We start from the raw sequence: 22,372 nt of genomic DNA, 5'->3' as shown, positions 1-22,372 counted from the left end.
ACTTGTATAGGAGCCTAGAGGTGGGTAATCAGTGTGTGTGGCAGGGGATGTGGTGTTGTCTGGATTCTAAGAATTGAGAATTTCAGTCTGGAAAAGTCCAGAAAAGATGACTAATAATGTACAATTTTACCTTTCCAGGGTAAAGAAACAAATATAGACTCAGAGTTTGTCTTTAATATTTAAGAATGACTGGCACTTTGGGGGAAACCAAGGCTGACTATATTGGAATGTGGACTGAGTTTTCACAGTTGCCAGAATGTCTAGGGGAAGCAGAACAGGACAAAATTTGCTGCTGGCCACCTTTCCTTTTCTCCACTGGGCAAATACCATGGTGGGGTCTCTTCTCCATGTAGAGGGATGACTCCTATTTATAAGTCCTTGTCCCTTCTGAATACCTTGCCTGAATTTAAATTTTAGAGGTTCAAATTTATGCAGCAGATAGTTTGTGAATGTCTGTACTGAGCATTATGTGAAGTATAAAGCTAAGAAGTTGTGATAGTCAAGCCAAAGTGAGTCCATTTTGTTTAGGAACTCCATTTTGTAAAACAATCATGTCAAATAGAAAGGTCATGACTAGGGCAAGTTGTTCTTTTTCTTTTGCTATAGAAATCCTTAAGAACATGGAACTAGCTAGTGGAGCATTGTTTCTGTAACTAGGGTAATGGGGCTGTGTTTCTGTAATTGGGGTAACTGGGCTAATTGTGATTGGTTAAGCTTCCCACCACCTGATTGCAATCTCCAGCTTCTGCAAGTTGGCTCCCTTGCATTGGTTAAAGCTCCAAATGTCCCTTTTGTGGTTTTCAGCTTAAAAGGGGTGCCCTTATAATTTTTCAGGGCTGATCAGGGGAACAGCTTTATGTTCTGGTCAGTCACCACCAGTGTGCTTCAATAAAGGCTGGAATCGAGTATACATGAGTGGTCTGGAAGTCAGTTTATGAAACCCTGGATATTGCTTTAACTATAACAAAGGCTTTGCCCATTTGGAGTATTTGTGTATCTCTGAGTGGCTCTGACCACACCTACATACCACACTTCCCAGGCTATGCACATTAATGTGGGCATCTCAGGAGTTTATCAGGGATTTCTGGAGCAGCAGGGTCTCTGCTGAGATGCTAATAAATACTTTAGGTATAATTACACTAAAACTAAAGTTTGTTTGAAATTGATAGGGAACAGAGAGATGTGAGCAGTGGGAACATGAGGTTAAGGGAATAATTCTATTATGTACCAACTTCCAAGTGCTTTATTTTTAAAAAAGCAATTTGGTTCCAGTTTTGCATGGCCTAAATTGTCAGAATACTTTACATTCCTCAGAGTACTATCTGTTATCTGTAGGAGAAATACAGCCCAGAAATGCCAATAAAGGTTCCCTGAAGAGGAACATTTGTGATCCTTATAAAGGATCCAGTTTGCAAAACTCAGGGGGATAAGGATCATTTCCCCTAACCATGACTTCTGGACCAAAGTGACCTAGAACTGTAATGGTGGGGGACTTTAAAATCTGATGTCATCCTGTTTTCAGTGAAAACTCAAGAGGTGGACCTGGGTGGGACTTCCTATAAACTTCCCTGGGATACCCCCAATTACAGCTATAGGACAGAAGAAGAGTGCCATCCTCTTTCCTGAGAGGACCCCCTTCACAAGACAGAGTGTCTTCTTTTCCCTTTTTCTGTCCCTTCTAATCAACTCATAACTGTTACTCTGAGAGACAAGTCTGAAATATTTCTGGCACAATTGTAAGAGTTGGGGTTTGAAGAGGGGGACTCTGAGACTGCCTCAGCTTCTCAGAAACATCTTCCAAAAAGTGTTCCTGTTAATCCTCACATGGTGCTGGGGATAAGTTCACATTTCTGCTAGTGCATAGGATGAACTACCTGTTATCCTAGCATAGCAGCTACTCCTTCTCATTGCTCTTTAGGAAGTGTGGCCGTCTTCTTTAACTTCTACTTTTTCTTCACCATTCTTGACAAATTTCTTTGTGGTGATTTCTATGTCATTTATTAGTTTTGCATGAGTTGATATGAATTTGAAGTTGCCCATCCCATGCCTCCAAGTGGCACAGAAGCAAATGAATGAGGCCCCCCTGACCTAGAGAGCCAATTGAAATATAGGTTGTATCATATTCAGAAAACCCATGTACAAATGGTGTTAATCCCCTGAAAGCAGAGAAAAAAACAGCCACAACATGGCCTCTGTTTTCCAAGGCAGCCTTTTTGTTCTCCTCAAAATTTTCAACTGGCCTTCAAATGAATATAACAAAAATGGGTCCCTTCCACCAAAATATTGCCTGAAGTCATCATCTGGATTCAAGATTACAAATTCAAATTCAAATGGACTATGAAAATGATTTCCACCATGTCCTTCTTTGCCACATTTGACATACATGTCCCATTTTTAGCATCTGAAAAATTCCTCATGTTCTCAGCCACTTGTTGGAATTTGCTCTCTGGGTCCTCTTTATTCTCAGGGTTTTTATCTGGATGCCACATTAGTGCCAGTTTCTGACATGCCTTCTGGATACCCTCGGGTGAATCATGTCTCTGCACACCTGGAACTTCCTAGCAACACATTGTTTTAACAAATAGTTGGCACATGTTTGAGGACTCTGGCACAGGCAGCAGGAAGGACAAAAGAGAGCAGTGGACCTCCTAGCTCTCCTCATGGCTCTGTTCCTCCTTATTTTTCATCATCTATAAATTACTTACCGACAGGTTGGATAATTACAATGATTTATATTAGGTGCTAGACCATAATGAATATCCTAACTATTTTCTCATATCCTTTCTTAAAATGGTGTTGTGGAGGTAAAAGTTGGGTTCATTTTGAAGCTTCTCCCAAGTTGGTCTCCAAAATGTTTTGCCACTTTTCACTCCCATGGACACTACCAATTACCCTACAAACAGTGGTCTGAATTATTTGTTATGAACTGTGCTGCACAATGTCTGCTCCTGGCTCTTACTTTGGACTCAGTTCACAACCTGTTAAACAAGTCATTCATAATTCAGCTCTCACTCAAAATGTACCAAGCTAGATTATGTTCCCCCTTAGACTACATTCATTTTAGGGGACACACACTTCAAGCACTTAGAGAAGTCAGCCAAGTAGATTTGGCAGAAAATAAATCCATAGAACCACAAAGCTTGTAACTGAAAGTTTTAAATTTATTTTCTTCTCTAATTTTTAAAACATGTTCTTAAATTTTTATTAAGTATAATTGACATGATAAACACTTAAATGTCTAATTTCACAAATTTCAACATTGTATTCTCCAGTAAAACCCTCACCACCATCAAGATAATGAGTATATTTATTACACTCCAAACATTTCCTTCTTTGCAATCACTTTGTCCAACCTTCTTTAAATCACCCACTCACATACTTTCAGAAAGAATGCAACTGTCACAAGAGAAGCCCTAAGGATATCCCCAGCAGAGAGAAGGGGACCTCAACTCAGCTCAAACAGGTTCTTGACTTACAGCACAGAAAGAAATTTCAGGATCCATCAAAAGACAAACAAGTAAAAAATGATTTAGGAAATCAAGATTTATTCAAAGGAAGCAAACAATAGAACAGGATACACACCCAAAGGGAGAAGGAGAGTAAGTGCTCCTAAGTGAGGCAGGAATTGGTGTTTCAAGTTCCTTCTTTTATATTTTTACTGAATTGCAATTATCAGAACTTTTTGTTTTCTCATTGTATTTTTATATCAAATATGAGAAATATTATTATTAGATTTTGTAATTATGTATATTTTGTATTTGCATATGAGGAAAAGACCATTCTTTCTCCCCTGAATTACAATTGCAAGTTGGCCAAAAATCAATGGATCATATATATTGGGGATATTTCTGTGATGTTTTGCATTGCACTTGGACTCTATCAGCAAGCAGTTACTAACCAGATAAGAACACTTGACCTCTGATCAGAAATGTGACCCAAAATAAACCCCCCTTTTTTCATAGCAAACACAGTCTTTGTTTTTGTGTTATTAGCAACAGAATTTGGAGTAAGACATGGTACTAAGTACAACTGGTGCAGAGGCATCTAAATGGTTCACACATGAGGCCGTCATTAATCTCAGGGGCCATGGTTCAAACAGGTCTTTCTCTGAAAAAGAAATAAATGAGGTTTGAACCAAGAAGAAGGGTATTTTCACTCCGCAGAACTGCTCAATCCTGAGAAGGAATCTGCAGTTAATATATCAAATCTAGTAATTTCAAGTCCAATTAAGGGAGCTTATATAGGAAACATGTAGTAAGTAGTCCCCTTAACATGTAAAGGTGGCAGGAAAAGTGACACACACTCCAGGAGGGGCATCCCAAGTGCATGAGTTGGGAAAAGATGGGTCCAACAGTCTCTGTCTCACAGACATTCTGATCAATCCTTAAGGTTGACATTCTTATCAATCCAAAACTAGAGGATTAATGCAACTGTCACAGGATAAGCCCTAAGGATATCCCCAGGAACAGAGTGGCTAAGACAAGGGTTAAAGAAACTCATAGGCCAGATTTCCCTTTTAATACTTTACATTAGAATAAACTGTCACTTGCCTGTAATTTTAAAATGACAGCTGACTGTCATCTCTGTGAGAAAATCAATGGCCAGATCTTCTTCAAGTCTTGCCCTTGACCCTCCTCTTCTAAGGTCAGTTTGGACTGCATTCCTCCAACTTTCACAGTGAATGTGACTTCTCCTAGTGCTTCTTTCCTGTCTCTCACTTAAGCACCCTTCATCAGACTTGAGAAGCCTAGACTTGATTAGTCAGCTACAGAGTCTCTCTCAGGGCTCATCCATTCCACACACTAAAAACACCCTCCGTGTGGGGCTAAAACTTACCTGTTGCTCTTTCAGAGTGTGACAAGTTCTAAGCTTGGTCCTCAAGATCAATGATGGTTTGATATTTAAACCATTTAGATACTTTTGCACCACTAGGAACATCCCTATTTCTGCTAATAAATGAGACCATAAAAAATAGAGGTAGTCTATTTCTTCTTGGAATCCTTATGCCTTGTGTCCTCTTGAGGCAGAAAATTCCTGGGGATCCTCTAATTTTTTTTTGGGGGGGGGAGTACCATTTGATATCCAGGTTAAAAGGAATATAACTTCACCTACCTAAATCATTACCTGTTCCATGGATTCCAGGTGCCAGGAGGATGTATGCCATAGTCTGGCTGGGCTCAAATCATGAGCCACTCAAGTAGGAACAAACTTTATTTCCGAACTCCCCCGAACGCCACCCACGAGGCCATCTCAGGGACACACCATACACCAACCAGAACTCCTTCCACCAGAACTTCACCAACAAATGCGAACTTCCCAGGAATCCCAGCAAGAACTCCAAAGTAAAAGGCACAGGAGGCGAACAGCAGGGGTCTATATACAATTGAATACACAGCCTGTTTCAATCCAGGATCATCCAGTCACAGCAATTATACACAGTTTAACTTAATTATCATCATCTTAATGGCTCGCCTCTCAACCACTTCTGGCAAACTACCAGGGGCCATTCCGACTCGGCTGTGGCTCTCAACAGATGGAATCATAATATCTCTTCTAGTACTTTTCAAAAACTTCTTCTGTGTCCCTGGACTGGAGGTATTCAATTTTGTCTGCTGCTGAAATTTTGCCAGGTAGCTGTACAGTGTTAGAACTGGGCCTGACCACAGGGCCTTAGACCTGACACTGCTCTTACCCACAGCAGGTAACATCAGCTCCTACCCAGCCCCTCTCCTTTGCTGCTTGTCTTCTTCTCCATCCTGGTGTCAAGTTTCTGCTTCATGACAATCTGCTTTCCTCCAGTGACTTAGAAGTCTTTCACCATCTCCAACTTGTGGAACTTGCAGTGGCTGTTGTCATATATACAAACCCTTAGATGGAGTTTTTAGCTTTTGTACTTAACCTTACAAACTCAGCACATTAGAAACCATAATGTTTGTATCTCCAAGACATCGTGTCATGCTTATTCACCACGGGTTCAGAAAAAGCAACTGATAAGAGTCTCTGCTTGTCTTTTTAATTTTTTTTTAATTTATATACAACAGCAGAATGCATTACAATTCTTATTACACATATAGAGCACAATTTTTTATATCTCTGGTTGTATACATATTATATTCATACCAAATTGTCTTCATACCTGTACTTTTGATAATAATGATCATCACATTCCACCATCATTAATAACCCCATGCCCCCTCCCTTCCCCTCCAACCCCTCTGCCCCATCTAGAGTTTGTCTATTCCTCCCATGCTCCTGCTTCCTATCCCGCTATGAATCAGTCTCCTTATATCAAAGAAACATTTGGCATTTGTTTTTTGGGGAATAGCTAACTTCACTTAGCATTATCTTCTCTAACTCAATCCATTTACCTGCAAATGCCATGATTTTATTCTCTTTTATTCCTCAATAATATTCCATTGTGTATATATGACACATTTTTTATCCATTCATCTACTAAAGGACACCTAGGTTGGTTCCACAGTTTAGCTATTGTGAATTGTACTGCTATATACATTGATGTGGCTATGTCCCTGTAGTCTTCTGTTTTTAAGTCCTTTGGGTATAGACCAAGGAGAGGGACAGCTGGGTCAAATGGTGGTTCCATTCTCAATTTTCCAAGAAATCTCCATACTGCTTCCTATATTGGCTGCACCAATTTGCAGTCCCACCAGCAGTGTAGGAGTGTACCTTTTTCCCCACACCCTCACCAACGTTTATTGTTGTTTGTATTCTTAATAGCTCCCATTCTGACTGGAGTGAAATGAAATCTTAGAGTGGTTTTGATTTGCATTTCTCTAACTAGTGATGATGAACATTTTTTCATGTATTTGTTCCAAGGAGTGTCTGTTCAGGTCATTGGCCCATTTATTGATTGGGTTATTTGGGATTTTTGTTTTGTTTTGTTTTGTTTTGGTGTTTAGCTTTTTGAGTTCTTTATATACCCTAGAGATTAATGCTCTATCTGATGTGTGAGGGGTAAAGATTTGCTCCCAAGATGTAGGCTCTCTATTCACCTCACAGATTGTTCCTTTTGCTGAGAAGAAACTTTTTAGTTTGAGTCTATCACATTTATTGATTCTTCATTTTAATTCTTGTGCCATAGGAGTTTTATTAAGGAAGTTGGGGCCTGACCCCTCATGATGAAGATTATGGCCTACTTTTTCTTCTATTAGACATTGGGTCTCTGGTTGTATTTCTAGGTCCATGATCCATTTTGATTAAAGTTTTGTGCATGGTAAGAGATACTGGTTTGATTTTATTTTGTTGCATATGGATTTCCAGTTTTACAAGCACCATTTGCTGAAGAGGCTAACTTTTCTCCAATGCATGTTCTTGGCAACTTTGTCTAATATAAGATATTGTAATTCTTTGTGTTAGTCTCTGTGTCTATTCTGTACCATTGTTCTACAAGTCTGTTATGGTGTCAATACCATGCTATTGCTCTGTAGTATAGTTTAAGGTCCAGTATAGTGATGCCACCTGCTTCTCTCCTCCTGATAAGAATTGCTTTAGCTATTCTGGGTCTCTTATTTTTCCAGATGAATTTCATGATTGTTTTTTCTATATCTATGAAGAATGTCATTGGGATTTTGATCAGAATTGCATTAAATCTGTATAGTGCTTTTGGAAGTATGGTAATTTTGATAATATTAATTCTGTCTGTCCAAGAGCAAGGTGGATCTTTTCATCTTCTAAGGTCAATTTTTTTCTTTAGAGTTCTGTAATTTTCATTATAAAGATCTTTTACCTCTTTTGTTAAGTTGATTCCCAAGATTTTTTTTTTTTTGAGACTATTGATAATGGGGTAGTTTTTCTCATTTCTCTTTCTGAGGATTTGTCACTGATATACAGAAATTCTTTTGATTTATAGGTAATGATTTTTATACCCTGCTACTTTGCTGAATTCATTCACTAGTTCTACACGTTTTCTGGTGGAACTTTTAAGGTCTTCCAGATATAGAATTATATCATCAGCAAATAGTGCCAATTTGAGTTTTTTTCCCTATGTGTATAGACTTAATTTCTTTTGTCTGCCTAATTGCTCTGGCCAGTGTTTCAAGAATTATGTTAAATTGAAGTGGTAAAAGAGGGCATCCCTGTCTTGTTCCAGTTTTTAGAGGGAATGCCTCCAATTTTTCTCCATTTAGAATGATGTTGGCCTGGGGCTTAGCATAGATAGCCTTTATGATATTCAGATATGTTCCTGTTATCCCCAGTTTTTCTCATGCTTCAAACATAAAAGGGTGCTGTATTTTGTCAAATGCGTTTTCTGTGTCTATTGAGATGATCATATGATTCTTATATTTAAGTCTATTGATGTGATGAATTACATTTATTGATTTCCATTTGCTGAACCAACATTGCATCCCCAGGATGAATCCAAGTGCACGATCCTTTTGATCATGGTGTGCCGCGTCCCCTCGCCAGCAAAGGAAACACGACACAAGATTCTTCCTTCAGCAGTTTATTCAGGCCTTTATTTTAACATGTCTTCTAGTTTCTACTTCTACTCCTACTGCTACTTCTACTGCTACTCCTACTACTACTCCTACTACTACTACTCCTGCTACGTGCCCCAGCCCTAATAAAGCAGATAAAGCCCCAATGCACAACTGCCACGTGGATCTTTCTCATAGGGTGTTTTACAGCTACGTGCCAACTCTCCCAAAATAAGGAGTTGTTTATCACAGGCCACGGCGCTTATCAGCACCATCTTGTAATGGCGGCCACAGTACACAGAAATGGCTCACTACAATGGTGCATGATCTTTTTGATATGTTTTTGTATTTGATTTGCCAGAGTTTTATTGAGAATTTTTGCATCTATGTTCATTAGAGATATTGGTCTGAAAATTTCTTTTTTTGATGTGTCTTTGACTTGTTTTGGAATCAGGGTGATATTGGCCTCATAGAATGAGTTTGGAAGTGCTGCCTCTTTTTCTATTTCCCAAAATAAATTGGAGAGTATTGGTATTAGTTTTTCTTTAAAGATCTTCTAGAACTTGGCTGTGTATCTGTCTGGTCCTAGGCTTTCTTGGTTGTACTCCTTTGATGGTATCTTCTATTTCATCCCTTGAAATTGATCAGTTTAAGTTGTGTATATCATCCTAATTCAATTTGGGCAAATTATATGACTCTAGAAATTTGTCAATGCTTTTGATATTATTTATTTTATTGGAGTACAAGTTTTCCAAATAAATTCTAATTATCTTCTGTATTTCTGTAGTGTCTGTTGTGATATTTTCTTCTTCATCATGTATTTTAGTGATTTGAGTTTTCTCTTTCCTTCTCTTTGTTAGCATGGATAAAGATCTGTTAATTTTATTTACTTTTTTAAAGAATCAACTTGTTGTTCTGTCAATGTTTTCAATTGTTTCTTTTTTTATTTCATTGATTTCAGCCCTGATTTTAATTATTTCCTGTCTTCTACTGCTTTTGGTGTTGGTTTGTTCCTTTTCTAGGGCTTGAGATATAGTGTTAAGTCATTTATTTGTTGATTTTTTCTTCTTTTAAGGAATGAACACGATGCAATGAATTTTTCCTCTTAAAACTGCTTTAATAGAGTCCCAGAGATTTTGATATGTTGTATTTGTGTTCTCATTCACCTCTAAAATTTTTTAATCTCCTCTTTTATGTCTTCTGTAACCCATTGTTCATTCAGTAGCATATTATTTAGTCTTCAGGTGTTGGAGTGGATTTTATTTCTTATTTTATCATTGACTTCTAATGTCATTTCATTATAATCTGATAGAATGCAGGTAGTATCTACATTTTTGTATTTATGAAGAGTTGCTTTATGGCATAGTATATGGTTTATTTTATATTAAGATCCATGTGCTGCTGAGGAGAAAGTGTATTCTCTCTTTGAAGGGTGAAATTTTCTATATATGTCAGTTAAGTCTAAGTTATTGATTGTATTATTGTGTTCTATAGTTTCTTTGTTCAGATTTTATTTGGAAGATTATATCTAGTGATGAAAGAGGTGTGTTAAAGTCACCCAAAATTATTGTGTTGAGGTCTCCTTGACTCTTAAACTTGAGAAGAGTTTTGTTTGATAAACATAGCTGCTCCATTGTTTAGGGCATATATATTTATAATTGTTAAGTCTTATTGGTGTATGATTCCCTTAAGCAGTATGTAGTGTCCTTCTTTATCCTTTTTTTGATTGGCTTTAATTAGAAGTCTACTTTATTTGATATGAGGAGGAAACCCCTTCTTGCTAATGCAGTCCTTGTGAGTGGTATGATTTTTCCCAAACCTTTGCCTTCAGTCTTTGGATGTATTTTTCTATGAGATGAGTCTCTTGGAGTCAGCATATTTTTTTTTTATTCAATCTTATAGTTTATGTCTTTTGACTGGTGAGTTTAGGCCATTAACATTCAGTGTAATTATTGGGACATGATTTGTATTCCCAGCCATTTTTGTATTTTTGGTATTTAATATGACTTGGTTTCTCCTTTGATTGGATTTTCCTTTAGTATACTATATAATCCCTCCCTCTACTGATTTTCATTATTGTTTTTTATTTCCTTTTATAATATTTTGCTTAAGATATTCTGTAGTGCAGGCTTTCTAGTTGTAAATTCTTTGAACTTCTATTTATCCTGGAAGGTTTTTATTTCATCATCAAATCCAAAACAGTCTATAGGTGCTTTTCTTCTTATAAACACACCAATACTCTCTCCAAATTCATGTGCCTTTTTCCTCTTATGAGAAAGAGTAAAACAGCAGTAAAAATGTCCGATACCAGCATAGATTTTTAAAAAGAGCTACTTGCACCAAACTTGTTTCAGATGTTTATCTTTCACTTTCAAAAAAAATTCAAAATACATTGGTTGTATTTATATTCATGTGATGTGTATACCCATGTATACACAATGTACAGTGATGTAATGCACATCATTGTAAGAGGAGAACTAGTTTGGGGAGGAGAGACAAAGGTCACACACCAAAACTCTGCCTGTTGATGAAGAATACAGCAGTCCTCTGAACAGGAATAGAACCATGTTTCTGTGGAGTGAACAAAAGAAATGGGAAAGTTTTTAGGTCATTGCTTCAGCATTTCTGTCTGCCCACACACACCAGGCTAACTAGACAGTTAGGAAGAAAGAAGAGATGGAAGCTTCCACTTGCATCTTTCCCTCCCCTCTTCACATGGGCCTTCACACATACAGCATTACAGTGACAGCCTCCCAGATATTAACTCTGTCCACAGCCTCTCCTATTTCTCTTACTAGCTATGGAAGATCTCATACTTGGCTTGTGGCAAAAGCATTTTGAACTCATAGGAGAAACAAGGTAAATCAGGCAGCCCCTACTTCAGCATTCTGTGCAGTGGTGTGCTGGAGCTGCTGATAACTGCTGGTTCCTGGTGAGGAGTCCTGCTTCCTCACATGTTGAAGTATGACATTAGAGAACCATGCTGAGGCAAGCATATAAAACAAGGTTTATTTAAAAGGGGTAACATGGACTTCTCCTGGGAGGTAGAAGGGGGCCATAGCTGGTATCTTTGCATCCCAAGTAGTGAGGCTTCCCTTGTCCCCTTGTTCTCCTTCCTTTCTCTCTCTCCTTCCTGCATACATGACTAGGCCCAGAAGATGCTCGGTGGGATGGTCAAAATGTGAGAAGCAGATGGCTAAAAGGATCCAAGGCAGAGTGATCTGGGTAGGAAGAGGTCATAATTAACAACTTTTATAACTCCCTGTAGGGAGGGACAATCCCTAGGACAATTTATATTAGCAACAGTTTGGAGCACGGGCAGGTTATCTTGATACTGGTGGAGGAAGGTCTCTGAAGGCATTTCAGTCCCTCAGTGGGCAGTCTCCAACTTCCCTGAACTCACTCAAATTGGCCTCTTTGATCTGATTTGACTCAATTTACCTATCTGTATTGACTGCCTGTCTAATTTTGTCTTCACTACCTCTCATCAGTGGCCAGAATTGATTCCTAAACTGTAGGAGTTGGATAAGCCCATGGTAAAAGTTTTATCAGTCTAAAGTCACCCATGGTGGGAGCATTCTCACCATGGAAATAAGTAAACTTTACCAATCAAGGCTTTTAAATTACCCAGAAACCAGGTTGGCCAGCAGAACATACTGCTCCTGTACCTCCTACCCCACAATTTTACTATCACACTGAACAGTCTCCTTTTCCACTGTGGAAGAGGACTTTCTCTTTTTGGCCAAGGAGAATGGCTCAGATTTACATTAGACCCTTACAACTCAAGGTGTGGTCAATGGACCAGCAGCATCTGCATTATGTGGAGACTTGTTAGAATTGAAAAAACTCAGGCAAAAACCCAGACCTCCTGAATGGAAATTTCACTTAAACAAAATCCCAGGAGAATCATGAATTTGTTTCCTAGGGTTGCTAGAGCAAAGCAGCACAGACTAGGTGCTCGCTTAGATTAAAAAAATAACTTCTCTTCTCAAAGTAATTGAGGCTGGAAGTTCAAGATCAAGGTGTTGGCAGGGCTCCTAGTAAAGGCTGTGAGGAGGAATCAGTTCCGTGGTTCTCTCTTTGGCTTGTAGCCTTCCTGCTGTGTCTTTACATGGTCTTCCCTTTGTATCATTTATCTTCTTTAGAAGACACCAGTCCTACTGGATGTGAATCCATCCTATTGATCTCCTTTTAACTTAACAACCTCTGTAATGACTCTGTTTCCAAAAACAGTCACTTCCTGAGGTATTGCAAACTCAGAATTAATATGTGAATTGTGCACTTATTCCAGACTGTGATGTACATAGTGGACAAATTGAGTCCCTACTTGAAACATTTAGTCTGTCTACTTGCTTATAGGTATCTGATGTATGTTAAATGTAAAGGTAGTAAAATATCACTTTGAAATATCTTTTGCTAAACTTCATAGGAATATTGTCTTTTGGGAATGGAATGTTTTTATTTCTTCTAATTAGTTACACATGATAGAAAATGAGTTTTGACAGATAATACATAAGTGGAGTAAAACTTCTCATTCTTCTGGTTGTACATAATATAGAGTATACATAGGGTAATCATGTCCAATTCATTCTGTTATCCTTCACTCCCCTCTGTCTAATCCAAAGTACCTCTATTCTTCCTTAGACCCTACCCTTATTGTGAATTAGCATCCACATATCAGAGAAAACATTTGGCCTTAAGTTCTTTGTGATTGGCTTATTTCACTTAGCATATGGTTCAGCTCCATCAATTTACCTGCAAATGCCATACTTTCATTCTTTTTCAATATTCCATTGTATATATAAACCACATTTTCTTTATCTATTCATCTATTAATGACACCTAGGTTTGTTCCCTAGTTTAGCTACTATGAATTGAGCTGCTATAAACATTAATGTTGCTGCGTCACTGTAGTATGATCATTTTAAGTCCTCTGGGTATAAATCAAGGAATGGGATAGCTGGGTCAAATGTGGTTCTGTTTCAATGGTTGCATCAATTTGCAATTGGAAGGATTATCTTCTGAAACTTTGAACATTATAGCCCATTGGGTGGCTGAATGGCCAGAATGCTTCTACTTTGAAGACTTTTCAAATTAAAACTATTGTTATATGTGTCAAGTTTATTCCAGACTGTCATGTATAAAGTAGACAAATTGAATTCCTACGTAAAACATCTAGTCTGTCTAGATGTTTAGAGGTACCCAATATATGTTAAATATAGAGGTAGCAAAAGATCACTTTGAAATATTATTTTTGCTAAACTTCATGTGAAATATTGTATTTTGGGAATGGAACTCTTTTTTTATTAGTTGTTCAAAACATTACATAGCTCTTGACATATCATATTTTATACATTTGATTCAAGTGGGTTATGAACTCCCATTTTTCCCCCGTATACAGATTACAGAATCACATTGGTTACACATCCAAGTTTTTACATACTGCCATACTAATGTCCGTTGTATTCTGCTGTCTTTCCTATCCTCTACTATCCCCCCTCCCCTTCCCTCCCCTCCCATCTTCTCTCTCTATCCCATCTACTGTACTTCATTTCTCTCCCTTGTTTTTCCCCCCTTTCCCTTCACCTCCTCTTATATGTAATTTTGTATACCAATGAGGGTCTCCTTCCATTTCCATGCAATTTCCCTTCTCTCTCCCTTTCCCTCCCACCTCTCCTTCCTGTTTAATGTTAATCTTCTTCTCATGCTCTTACTCCCTGCTATGTTCTTAGTTGCTCTCCTTATATCAAAGATGACATTTGGCATTTGTTTTTAGGGATTGGCTAGCCTCACGTAGCATAATCTACTCTAATGCCATCCATTTCCCGGCAAATGCCATTATTTTGGCAATTTTGAGTGTTGAGTAGTACTCTATTGTGTATAAATGCCACTTTTTTTTTTATCCATTCATCTATTGAAGGGTATCTAGGTTGGTTCCGCAGTCTAGCTATTGTGAATTGTGCTGCTATGAACATCGATGTAGCTGGATCCCTAGAGTACGCTCTTTTAAGGTCTTCAGGGTATAGACCAAGAAGGGGAATAGCTGGGTCAAATGGTGGTTCCATTCCCAGCTTTCCCGGGAATCTCCATACTGCTTTCCAAATTGGCCGCACCAGTTTGCAGTCCCACCAGCAATGTACAAGAGTACCCTTTTCCCCACATCCTTGCCAGCACTTGTTGTTGTTTGACTTCCTAATGGCTGCCAATCTTACTGGAGTGAGATGGTATCTTAGGGTGGTTTTGATTTGCATTTCTCTGACTGCTAGAGATGGTGAGCATTTTTTCATGTACTTGTTGATTGATTGTTTGTCCTCCTCTGAGAAGTGTCTGTTCAGGTCCTTGGCCCATTTGTTGATTGGGTTATTTGTTATCTTATTGTTTAATTTTTTGAGTTCTTTGTATACTCTGGATATTAGGGCTCTATCTGAAGTGTGAGGAGTAAAAATTTGTTCCAAGGATGTAGGCTCCCTATTTACCTCTCTTATTGTTTCTCTTGCTGAGAAAAAACTTTTTAGTTTAAGTAAGTCCCATTTGTTGATTCTTGTTGTTAACTCTTGTGCTATGGGTGTCCTATTAAGGAATTTGGAGCCTGACCCCACAATATGTAGATCGGAGCCAACTTTTTCTTCTATCAGATGCAGAGTCTCTGATTTGATATCAAGCTCCTTGATCCATTTTGAGTTAACTTTTGTGCATGGCGAGAGAAAGGGATTCAGTTTCATTTTGTTGCATATGGATTTCCAGTTTTCCCAGCATGATTTGTTGAAGATGCTATCCTTCCTCCATTGCATGCTTTTAGCCCCTTTATCAAATATAAGATAGTTGTAACTCCACTCTGATTTTGACTATTTCTTGAGTTCTGCTACATTTGCTGTTGTTTTGCTCATCGGAATGGAAACACTTCTGTGAGCATTATAGTACTGTCTGTACTTATTTAATGATGTGGAGGAAGTGGGAGGGAAGCAAATTAGCTGAAAGGGCTGAAGAACAAAAATTTAAAAGTACAGAGTGTATTTGTCCATGTTCAGGTTCTATCCTCCCACATAGACTAAGGCAGAGGCCCTGTTCTTCCTGAGGATTGCATTCCAAAGGAATGGTTTTCAGGTCCTTGAGAAATGCACTCCTGGCTTGTAGGAGATGCACATTTACATAGGCCAAGAGACAGAGGGAAGACTCACCATGGTAAACCCTTTAATGTAATTGCTTTGAGAAAGAGAGGTTATCTGTAACAAATGGTGAATTCTTTGAGCAGTCTTGAGTTTTCTGAGGCAGGTACTTTAAGGGGAAGGCTAGGTTCATCCTGCAGATATGACGTTGAACTATTGGAAACCATGTGAGTGTTTGTTTGAGTCTTTTAATGTGGAAGAGAGCAATAAAAAAAATCATGTGTGGCATTTTTATAAGCCATAGTTGAGACCTAGTTGAGAAGGAGGTTCAGCAGAGCCTGCCTGTTTGGTCCAGAAGAGAGCCTGTATGATTCACTGCTGCTCATCCCCCAGTCAAACTTGGACATAGTATTTCCAATTCCCTCAGCTTCATATTTTGCAGATCTAAGGAAACCCTCAGGCTGGGCTTCCAGCACCTCTACCTCAGACTTCTGCTGACCCAGGGGAGGAGTGGAGCCAGATAGCATCAGAGTCTCCAGGATGGGTTAAAATACTTTGACTCCCTGTGGTAAGATAAAGAAACCCCATGTCTGAAAAAGAACAAGTAGGACTAGTCATGCAGCAGCATATGTGGCTTCCCACTAGGTCTCAACTTTTACACTCAATGACTGGCTATGTTCTTCAGCAATGGCCACTCCCTATATTCATGCCTGTAAGCTTCCATCAGATTTCCATCCGGGTTTCAAGGTAAAAACACATTCTCCTGTTAATTAATCCCAGGAGAACATTACAAAGTGCAGAAGCTTCAAAGTGCTAAGTGGATTGTTGACTGTGCTTCTTGTGTCTTCCAAGGGAGAGGGATGTGAAGGAGTCTTTGGGATTTGATAGGGATCCCATGGACACTTTGTGGAAGAAACAAGTCCAAGGTCCCTGTGTCCTCCCTGCCAGAACAGAATATTCTCTTTCAAGCCCTGTGGAATAATATTAACACAAAACTACCAAAGTGTTCCACATATTCAATGAGGAAAGAAGAGTATAATTATGATGAGATGTATTGATAAAAATCAGGGGCCAGAGTAGGGGCACAGCTCAGTGGTAGACACAAGCTTAGCCTATGTGAGGCCCTGGGTTTCCTCACACCCAACCCTGGAGAAGGCAATGGAAAAACAGGAGTAGGAGAAAGAGGAAGAGGAGGTTGTTAGTTGAGAACCTTTTAAGGAATGGAATTTTCATTTTCTCCAAGAGCAGCCATGCTGAATGGCTTGTTCTGTGATCTGTGATGCCATTTTTTAGAAGCTAATTTGCTATTTCATCTAAAAATGATAAAGACATTTTGATGCTGATTTGACTGAGTTCAGTACAGCTATACTAAGGTGTATATTCAATTGACCCAAATCTCTTCTCTCTTCATACCACTCTTTCTATTTAAATGATTATAGAACCTTCTTAGATACTGCTTGGAGAGTCTATAGAATTGATGCAAAATTTATTTAAGATCTACTGCTGTCCTTTTTTATCCTCTGACACATTTAAATTAATAGTTTTCATCATCAACACAGTCTGAAAGTTGAGTCCTCAGCTATAAAGTGCTCATCTAGATAATCCAAAACATGCTAATATGAAAATATTTGCAATGTTCCCTAAATGAGAACATGCTATTAGAGAGAAATGATGGGAACTCATCATTGACCTAGGAATACAGTGGGGACCTCAATTTGAAAGCATCATATTAGTTACTTAATTGTATTTTGGATCTGAAGGAAATAGCATCTGCCATTGCTATTTTCTCCATTAATTCTAAGGGAATACCTGGAAGTATCACATGACAAGGTTTAGGAAGCTAAAACGGGGGATCTGTTTGTTTTCTAAATATGTCCATTACTTTGGGAATGCCTTGATTGGGTGTACTACAGAGAGAATATTTACATAGGAAATGTAATCCTCATATTCTTTTGGACTACAGCATATCAACAGGATGACCATACAACTTGGTTTGTCTGAGATCTCAGTTGTATTTGTGACCATGGTGTCCTTCCCATTTCAGCACTGGACATGGTTTTTCCATTTTTAATGAAGTATCTTTTATTAATAGCTACAGGAGAAACTGTGGCAGATCTTTACAGGAGTCCCCTTATCCATCAGAGGGATCCCAGGTTCCCCAGTGGATACCTGTAGCCACAGATAACACTGAACCCTATAGATACCATGTGTTTGCCTTAGGTCAAGGATTTCCAACTCCTCACTTAAATTAAGGATGGACTGTAGAGCTTCTCTTTGGTGTGTTTGACTTGTCAGCATCATTACTCTTGTATTTTGAGGACATTATGAAGTAAACAAGGGTTATTTGAACCTTAGTTTTACAACCCAAGGATTGATTGCCATGCTGTCATGTTAAGTATGGCCACTAAGTGATGAACAAGCAGGTAGACCATACAGTGTGAATAACCTGGATAAAGGGATTCACATTCCAGGCAGGACAGAGCAGGGTGGTGTGGGATTTATCATGATACATAGAATGGTGCACAAGTTCATTGAATAATTTTAAAACCTGGTTGACTGCAGGCAATTGAAATCACAGTGTACTAATACACTGGTGGTTCAGGTTTCTACCACAGTCGTTCCTAAGATCATATGATGTGACCTTCAGTCAGGGACCACTAAAAAAAACACATCAGTTATTTGACCAGAGGAGATTTAATATAAAATTGTTCTTTAGGGGAAGAAGAGAAATAGCATGAGAAAAAAGGGGCAGCATAATCTCAGACCAATGACAAATGAACAATGAACAGTCTAGGGTCACCAGGGACCTACATGTACACACATACACAGACTTCAAGCTTTTGAAGAGGACAAGGGTTCCATTGGATCAAGAAGCTGTCCTCTAGCAAAGGCACTGACCTGAGGGCAGCTGGCCCACAGAAACTGTCTGCCGCAGCATCAGGGTATGGGCAGGCTAGATGGAGCTGGTCTATACAAACAATTTGCCAAGTATTCATACAGCTGATTGAGGTTGCAGCATTGTGACTCCTGAAATGGCCATTGCACACGTACAGCTTGAGAGTGAGGCTAGAGATGGTCATCATGGATTGTTGGATCCCTACTCTGATTATTCCCTTCCAGAACCTGGAAGGGAAGTGCTTTTCCCCTAGGTCCTCACAGCGTCTCACCAGTGCCCTCTACTGCAATGCTGGCAGACAAAGAGCAGAGTGCAGGGAGACAGGCAGTGAGCTAGTGCTGGCCTGGCCAGGTCTCTGAGTGTTGGGGAACCAGTCTGTAAGCTAGTTGTTCTAAAATCTAAACTCAGTGGTCTTGTGAGAGCCACCATCCTGTCTTGGCTTTGGTTTCCCTTTCCTCTGGTGGCATTTCTGGTGCTAGCTAGGTTTTGGCTTATTCTGGTGGCTGCCTCTGGGCAGCTTGTTTGGTGGCAGCATTAGTGTAGCCATTCCCTTTTTGGCCACTGGACCTTTGTAGTGGATAGTTGCCACCTCCTTTGGTTCTCATACTACTTCTGGAAGTTTAAAAATTTTTAGCTGGGTTCTTGATCCCTATTTTTTCTGTGGTAAGGATTCCTCTTCTCTTGTTTAAGGCTCCATGGACATGAGGAGTAGGAAGTCATATCAGCAAAGTAGTGACTGCCTGTGGCTCTGACACAGGGCCCCATCTAGCTGTGACTGAGTTTGTTTGTTTAGATAACCACCCCACTGGCCTTTGCCAAGATTCTTGGGTAGGGACTTAGAAATTCATTTTGTTCTTGTCCTGAACAAAGAGGTTGAACTCTCTGATTTCATCAGGAAGTCCCTGGGCTGGGGACTCAATATTTTGGCCTTGATTGTCTGAAAGCCCACCTCCTGGTTTGTTCCTCACTCAATGGGACTTTTTTGAAAAACTTGTTAGAAATTGAAAAAACTGAAACACCCACCAGACCCTCTGAATCTGCTTGATGTTTGTCCAAAGAGCCCAGATACCATACACATATGTCTGTCATCTATCAGTCTATCTATTATCAATCTGTCCTCAACTGATTAGTTTGTTAGGTTTCCATAACTGTCACATGCTGGGTGGCTGAAACAACAAAAATTTATTTTCTCACAGTTCCAGATGGGATATCTGAAACCCAAGATCAAGGTGTCAGCAGGTTTGTTTTGTCCTGAGGCCTCTCTCATTGACTTGCAGCTGCCCACCTTCTTGCTCTGTCTCTAGAGGTATGTCTGAACTATTCTGCTTTTGACAACATCTGTCAGATTGGATAATGCACATTCTAATGGGCTCATTTTGGTTGAGATAGCTCTATAGAGGTTCTATTCCAAATTCAGGCATTTTCCAGGATCTGCAGGCTCCAGGGCAGCATCACACTTGCTTCCAGCTTCTGGTACAAGCAGCAACCCTTGGAGTTCCTGGATGTGTACGTGCATCACTCTGGCCCTTGCCCATCTTCATGTGACACTTTCCCTGTACTACTGTCTTCACAGATCACCTTCCTCTCTGTGTTTTTGTGTCCTTTCTTGGAAGGACACCAGCCCACTGGCCAAAGGGCTCCCTACTTCAGCATAAGCTCCACTTAATGAATTATGAGGGCAGTGACACTACTCCCAAAGCAGGTCACATTTGGGGGATCTGGAACAGAAACTATCCACCCCATGCAGAACCCACCAGAGGCCTCTGATCAGAGGTGACAGGATGTGGCTTGTTTCCAGAAGCATCTCTCTGACTGTGGGTACAAGTTCTGATGTGTCACAAGCCCCCCCAGTCCTTGGTGTTCTCAGTACCACTTGAGTCATATGAACTAAAACAATCTTAATGCCCCTCCCTTCCTGACCCCTGTGCATTCCCTCTGCAGTCATTCTTGACCTGGTGCAGGCTCCAGCTGTGTGGTACATACTACATTCCCACTAGTCCCCAGTGCCCATGCCAAATGACAAACATTCACTTTCAAGTATGTGCCAGCATTTCTAGCTGTACCATCTGGGGTCCTCTAGGAATGCTGAGGCTCTGTCACCAGGTGGGAGCAAACAACATATTCCAGTTATGGTGAATCATTTTCCATGCTTTTCTCCCTGAGGTGGTGGATGCCAGTGGCTCTTTCCTGTTTACTACCTCGGTGTGAGTCTTTGCACTCACTTTGGGACAGGATGAAGGCCCATGTAGTGGGGACAATTCCACTTACTGGTGCAGTATTTTTTTTTGATTTAGCCCAACTTCTAGATCTAAGCACCACAATACATGGACCCCTTGACCGTGTCAGGAGGGCAGTGAAGTAAGTGTCCTAGAGCAGACCAGAGAGTGTGAGTGGACTCTCACACATATTTTAGGTCCATACATCTGTACATGAGAGCCCCAGTGTGCATCATATTCTTTAGAATTGAAGAGAGACACAGGTTACCCTGGGCCATGGGGCTGCCAGTGCTCCTGAGGGCCAGTGCACTGACCACAAAGCTCAGGTTCTCTGCAGTCCATCACTAGGAGCTTCAGCCATCTTTATGCCTTCTGCAGAGAAACAGGGAGCTCAGCCATTAGGAGAAATGAGCCATGTGGAAAGGAGGCAGAGAAGAACAACTGTACTGAGGGTGAGTTCTCCTCCAGGGAATGCAAGCCACATTTCTCCATGGCCCATGTACTCAGCAAGGGCTCCAGGCTGGGGAGCTCCCTTCTCCTCTCAGCCCAGACACCCAGAGTGTGAGCACAGAGCCTTAACCACACACAAGGAGATCTCAAATAATGAAAAGATTACAAACTGTCAAGTAAATTCAAGGTGTATTAAATCACTAATCTAGGCAATCTGGTGTCATGTTTCCGGTGACTTCAAAGCTCAGGGATTTCTCTTGGGGAACTGAAATAACTGAGCTGCATGAAATAACTACACAAGAGACAGAAATACCTTTTTCTTTGGGGGTTCTGGGATGGCTCCTCTGAACTTAGGGGTCCACAGAAAGAGGAAAGAGAAAGTTCACATGTGCTAACCCCTTTTATTGAGAAGAAGCCATTCAAATGAGGCAAGGGGTCAGGATTCAGGAGGCTGAGTCTAGCTTCATGATGTCCACTGTCAGCAGGTTGACTGACATCTAGGTAGGCCATACCCAAGGGCAGAGTTAGCAAGAGGACTCACAAAGGGCATTTTCATAGAACATTCTATCCCAAACAGGGGAAGGGCTAATATCACAAAGGAACAGGTGGGTGTAGCTCCATCCATGGGGCTGCAGGAAGGCACGCCCATGCACAAAGACATATTTCCATTTTCTCAACCCTAAAGATTGGGGCTAATATCTTTGTTACCTAAGCAACCAGATCACAGGGTGACCGACAGTGCCAAACCTACCAAAAGGGGAGGCAAACGCTGGTCACATGCTATGTCGGCCTCCCACAATTCATGTCCAGATACTGCTTGTGCCTGGCCATTTTCCTTGGCTGTAAAAATAACTGTACAACCCATCATTGGTTGTGTGATTTTCAGAGGTGATTTTTAAAAACTTGGGCAGCACCTAGACTTGGAAGATGACTGTAAGTAACTCACAGAAGCAAGGGTGCCAGAGTGAAGGATAAAACCACCTGGAGATCACACTTATAGTCACTTTTACTCCTTGTTTGTTAATTACAAAACCTGCAGGGGGCTGGGGATGTGGCTCAAGCGGTAGCGCGCTCGCCAGGCATGCGTGCAGCCTGGGTTTGATCCTCAGCACCACATACAAACAAAGATGTTGTGTCCGCTGAAAACTAAAAAAATAAATATTAAAAAATTCTCTCTCTCTCTCTCTCTCTCTCTCTCTCCTCTCTCTCTCTCTCTTTAAAAAAAATCTACAGAGTTTAAATAAGCTCCCCTGTCCCATTAGAAGA

General features: G+C 40.1%; 1 pseudogene; it reads right to left on the bottom strand.

Moving 5' to 3' along the window:
* Window positions 1-1,914: 1,914 nt before the first annotated feature.
* Window positions 1,915-21,971, bottom strand: LOC113177131 (dnaJ homolog subfamily B member 6 pseudogene; annotated as a pseudogene).
* Window positions 21,972-22,372: the final 401 nt, after the last annotated feature.

This window comes from Urocitellus parryii, chromosome 8 (genome assembly GCF_045843805.1).
Source record: "Urocitellus parryii isolate mUroPar1 chromosome 8, mUroPar1.hap1, whole genome shotgun sequence".
NCBI classification, from domain to species: Eukaryota; Metazoa; Chordata; class Mammalia; order Rodentia; family Sciuridae; genus Urocitellus; species Urocitellus parryii.
The sequence above is the reverse complement of the archived record's forward strand: the minus strand, read 5'-3'. Positions and strand labels throughout refer to the sequence as shown.